Raw genomic sequence first — 6,197 nt, forward strand, 5'->3', positions numbered from 1 at the left:
TCTGCTATTGTCCGGTTGGAATATTATTGCAATTCTACGATTATAACACCCTAAAGATTGATTGTGAACATGGTTTGACATGTTACTACAAACGCTGAGGGAACTTTATAACTTTTCGTCGACGGTAGAAAGATGCATTTTGGAATGGGGATCTGGACGCGCCATCAAAACGGATTTATTTTGACATAAATTATGGACTTTATCAAACAAATGAACATTCCTTGTGGAAGTGGGAGACCTTTCGAGTGCATTCAGCCGAAGATCAGCAAAGGTAAGATAATATTTTTAACATATTTCAGCGTTTTGGGGATGCCGTGGCTGGACGGCTAACTGAATAGCATGGTGCTCAGTACTCAGAATATTGAACAATGTGCTTTCTACGTAAAGTTATTTTGAAATCTGACACAGCGGGTGCATAAAAGAGTACTGTATCTATAATTCTTAAAATAATTTATGTATTTTGTCAACGTTTATGATGAGTATTTTTGTAAATTCACCGGAAATTTTGGGGTGAATACATTTTCTGAATGTCACGCGCCAATGTAAAATGTTTTTTTTTTATATAAATATGAACTTGATGGAACAAAAAATGTATGCATTGTCTAACATAATGTCCTAGGAGTGTCATCTGATGAAGATCGTCAAAGGTTAGTGCATAATTTTAGCTGGTTTTGTGCTTTTGGACAGCTAACCTTGCTTTGAAAATGGCTGTCCTTGCTAAGAAAATGGCTGTGTTGTGGTTTTTTGCTGTGGTTGTATACTAACATAATCTAATGTTTTGCTTTCGCTGTAAAGCCTTTTTGAAATCGGACAACGTGGTTGGATTCAGGAGAGGTTTATCTTTCAAATGGTGTAAAATAGTCGTATGTTTGAGAAAATTGAATTGTGGTATTTTAGTTGTTTTTGTATTTCGCACCATGCTATCCCATTGGCTGTTGGCTAGGGGTTCCGCTGGCGGCTAGCGGTAATGTAAGAAGATGTAATTTACCGTTATTTACCATTTCGGATAGTTTCTGGAACGCACGGACAAAACGACGCTATTCGGATATAACGATGGATTATTTTGGACCAAACCAACATTTGTTATTGAAGTAGCAGTCCTGGGAGTGCATTCTGACGAAGACAACAAAAGTTAATCAAACTTTTATAATAGTAAATCTGATATTGGTGAGTGCTAAACTTGCCGGGTGTCTAAATAGCTAGCCCTGTGATGCCGGGCTATGTACTTAGAATATTGCAAAATGTGCTTCATCCGAAAAGCTATTTTAAAATCGGACATATCGAGTGCATAGAGGAGTAATGTATCTATAATTCTTAAAATAATTGTTATGCTTTTTGTGAACGTTTATCGTGAGTAATTTAGCAAACTGTTAGTAAATTCCCCGGAAGTTTGCGGGGGGTATGCTTTTTCTGAACGTCACATGCTAATGTAAAAAGCTGGTTTTTGATATAAATATGAACTTGATTGAACAAAACATGCATGTATTGTATAACATAATGTCCTAGGGTTGTCATCTGATGAAGATCATCAAAGGTGAGTGCTGCATTTAGCTGTCTTCTGGGTTTTGGTGACATTATATGCTGGCTTGAAAAATGGGTGTCTGATTATTTCTGGCTTGGTACTCTGCTGACATAATCTAATGTTTTGCTTTCGTTGTAAAGCCTTTTTGAAAGATAAGGTTGTTAGTGGTCGTTTAAGATATAAACCGAACGTTTTGATAGCTTGTTTAGTTTAACTTGAAGAGACAGTTACCTAAATCTAATGAATTATAATGAGCGGATAGGTGATTGCAATAGAATAGTACCGACCGAAATGTGTTTTTATTTGAAAGGAGTTTTATTAAGTATTTTGTGAATGTGGCGATTTACATGGTACATTTAAAGTCGTAGACATTTCATAAGTGTGAAGCCGAAAGAGAGGAGAAAGTTGTAACATACAGTGGGGAGAACAAGTATTTGATACACTGCCGATTTTGCAGGTTTTCCTACTTACAAAGCATGTAGAGGTCTGTAATTTTTATCATAGGTACACTTCAACAGTGAGAGACGGAATCTAAAACAAAAATCCAGAAAATCACATTGTGTGATTTTTAAGTAATTAATTTGCATTTTATTGCACACATATATGGAATCTTAGAAGTTATACACACATGGAATCATTGAAGGAAGGGCAGATGGAGAAGTTCTCCCCCACACTGCTGAAACCTTGAGGGTTGGGGAGTAATCGGACAGTGTGGTTAGATTAACGAGAGTCTTGTCTTTAAATAGCTGTAAAATAGTCATATGTTTGAGAAATTGAAGTAATAGGATTTTTAAGGTTTTGAAAATCGCGCCACAGGCTTAAAGTGGCTGTTGAGTAGGTGGGACGCAAGCGTCCCACCTAGCCCATAGAGGTTAAACAAGACGGGGTAAATTAATTATAGATCCAAATTAACAGATTGGAATTAAACAAAACAAGGTAAGTTAATCATAGATCCAAATTAGTAGTCATAATAGAACAAAACCAGGTTAAAGTGAAAAGCAAATACACATAGATCGTGAGCATAGAGTGGGAGCACCCACATAGAGAGGAGTGACAAAATTCTAGATTGTGAAAAGAAGACACATAGATTGTGATACATATAGAAGTTTTAAATTGAATTATAGTTTTAATAATAACGGTAGAAAGCACTCACATAGAGATTAATAGTAAGTACACACAGATTGTGAGAAGAAGCATAATAATATTCTGCACAGCAGGCCGAAATAGTAGCATTGACTAGAGCCGGCGAGATAAGAAAGGAGAGAAAAGTTACTATTTACATAGACAAGCACATAGGCATTTAAAACCATACAAAGCAGCAAAGATAAATCTTAAAGAAGAGAAGACACTTGACAGAGAATTGTTACAGGATAGCCGAGAACGAATGCCCCAGGAAGAATTGGACATGTGGAAAATGAAAGGGGCAATCCTACAAGATAAGGTCTGACATAAGGATAATTTACTATATGCAGCAATATTGATACATGGGCAGAGCCATGTATCAACAGGGGGGAAGGATGGTAGAGCAGGTGATAGAACAGATTAGGAAACACTGCAGGTTAGGAAAGAGTGGTGGCCTAGAGGATAACTACTTAATGGCAGAGAATAATTATTTTAAAACATTTTAGAATATCCCCTACAACATTTGGAAATGTACCTTATTGAATTACTCCGAAGAGAGGGGAAGAAGGGGTGTTTAACAATAATAAATAAGTACAGCAAATGGGTAGAAGCGTTCCAAACTTACTTGGTGGACATGATTATGGTAGCTAAAATATTAGGTCAAGATATTATCCCTAGAGTTGGTTTACTAGGATCTATCCCTTTAAATGATGGATGACATTTTAGCTAATCATGTTGAACAAGTAGAATGCCAGAGTTAGAGAGACCAGAGCAGGTAGACATAGAAGTTGAAGAAATACTAGCAAAGCACATGAGAAGACTGTTTGTTAACCAAACCCGTATGTCCAAGATTTTGTGTACAAGAGGTGAATTACAGGAGAAGGTGATTCACTCAATCCAACAAGGAGACTGGGTGTGGATCCATTCCCTGAGGAGAAAAGACTGGAAGCAGCCCAGTTGGGAAGGCCCATACCAGGTTCAGTTAAACCACTGCCTTTGCCATTAGAAAAGCTGAGAGAGTCACTTGGGTCCACGTTATCCACTGCAAAAAGATATGTACACATATGAGCACTGCTGATCACACACAGAGTTAGGAGAAGAACCGAGTACCAACAGGGCCCGGGGGTTACCTCCTTAACCTGTTATGGATAGGGGGCAGTATTTTCACGGCCGGATAAAAAACGTACCCGATTTAATCTGGTTATTACTCCTGCGCAGAAAATATAATATGCATATAATTGTTTGATTTGGATAGAAAACACCCTAAAGTTTCTAAAACTGTTTGAATGGTGTCTGTGAGTATAACAGAACTCATATGGCAGGCCAAAAACCTGAGAAGATTCTATACAGGAAGTGCCCTCTCTGACCATTTCTTGGCCTTCTATAGCCTCTTTATCAAAAACAGAGGATCTCTGCTGAAACGTGTAATTTTCTAAGGCTCCCATAGGCTCTCAGAAGGCGCCAGAATGTTGAATGATGACTCTGCAGTCCCTGGGCTAAAAACAGTAGCGCATTTGGATAGTGGTCGATCTGAGAACAATGACACGGGTGCGCGCGTGCACGTGAAGACACCATTTCTTCTTTCAGTCTTTGAACGAAAACAACATCTCCCGGTCGGAATATTATCGCTATTTTACGAGAAAAATCGCACAAAATTGATTTTAAACAGCGTTTGACATGCTTCGAAGTACGGTAATGGAATATTTAGAATTTTTTTGTCACGATACGCGCCGGCGCATCCCCCTTCGGATAGTGTCTTGAATGCAAGAACAAAACGCCGCTATTTGGATATAACTATGGATTATTTGGAACCAAAACAACATTGGGTGTAAAGTAGAAGTCCTGGGAGTGCATTCTGACAAAGAACAGCAAAGGTAATCCAATTTTTCTTATAGTAAATCGGAGTTTGGTGAGTGCAAAACTTGGTGGGTGTCAAAATAGCTAGCCTGTGATGGCTGGGCCATCTACTCAGAATATTGCAAAATGTGCTTTCACCGAAAAGCTATTTTAAAATCGGACACCGCGATTGCATAAAGGAGTTCTGTATCTATAATTCTTAAAATAATTGTTATGTTTTTTGTGAACGTTTATCGTGAGTAATTTAGTAAATTCACCGGAAGTTTTCGGTGGGTATGCTAGTTCTGAACGTCACATGCTAATGTAAAAAGCTGGTTTTTGATATAAATATGAACTTGATTGAACAAAACATGCATGTATTGTATAACATAATGTCCTAGGAGTGTCATCTGATGAAGATCATCAAAGGTTAGTGCTGCATTTAGCTGTGGTTTTGGTTTTTGTGACATTATATGCTAGCTTGAAAAATGGGTGTGTGATTATTTCTGGCTGGGTACTCTGCTGACATAATCTAATGTTTTGCTTTCGTTGTAAAGCCTTTTTGAAATCGGACAGTGTGGTTAGATTAACGAGAGACTTGTCTTTAAAATGCTGTAAAATAGTCATATGTTTGAGAAATTGAAGTAATAGCATTTCTAAGGTATTTGAAAATCGCGCCACGGGATTCCACTGGCTGTTGAGTAGGTGGGACGCAAACGTCCCACCTAGTCCATAGAGGTTAATGTGACTGACTTAGGTTTGGAAGTACAGGAGAAAATTCTTAACCTCACAGCACCTATAACTGAGGTACGGTGGGCTAGTACCAGTAAAGGACGCATACGACAGAAATGACCAAAAAGGGTGGTTAGGAAATTGCGCCCCGGGGTTATTGGTCCAACCAGGTCGAGTTAGTCATCAGAGGCCAGTTATAGGAGGCTAAAGTAGACACGGGGAGTTTTGACCAGGATGGGAGTAGCTTTGTCTAGAATGATGCTGTTGGCGTCCTCAGGGAAGTTCCAGATGAATACAAAGCTGTGAATCAAATGGGTGAAAACTTTACCACTACATTCTTTTGGTAGTTGACAGTAAATGAAAATGTGGATTGGTTTAATTACATCATTGGATTAATGACATCTATTATAATCAACAGAGATTCATGAGTGAAACCGGGGATGCAGTAAAGGGGTTCTCTGACCAATTATCCGCCACCTCCCTCATGACCTGGTAAAATAGACTGACTCTCGATATGTTATTGGCAGAAAAGGGCGGGGTATGTAGAATGATTGGGGTTCATTGCTGTACGGTTATTTTTCTAATAAACACAGCTCCAGACGGATCAGTGTTGTAATCACTGTGTTGTGGGCTGCTTTCACCTGTATGATTGTGTTTGTATTGTGTGGTTGTTGTTTGGTCCCTTGTGCGAGAGGTCTCATTTCCAGGGTTCTGGAGAGATCGATAACGGAGCAGATGGTGAGATACGGACCGATTCCAAGTTCAGACCAGTGGGACGACAAATATCTACCGCCGAGCCTGGTGGAGGATTCATTCAATTATGAAGAGCCCATGTTAGATGAGACCATCTTTAGTGTTTAGGAAGACTGTTTCTTTCAATGAAGGTCATAACAAAAATCCTAATCCGAAGAGTTATGATTGGAGGTGGCTTCGAACAGTCATCGATAAGTATGTGTTGACAGTAAATGCATTTGTTTTCTTTGAT

The sequence above is a fragment of the Salmo salar genome, chromosome 04 (genome assembly GCF_965601325.2).
Source record: "Salmo salar chromosome 04, fSalSal1, whole genome shotgun sequence".
NCBI lineage: Eukaryota > Metazoa > Chordata > Actinopteri > Salmoniformes > Salmonidae > Salmo > Salmo salar.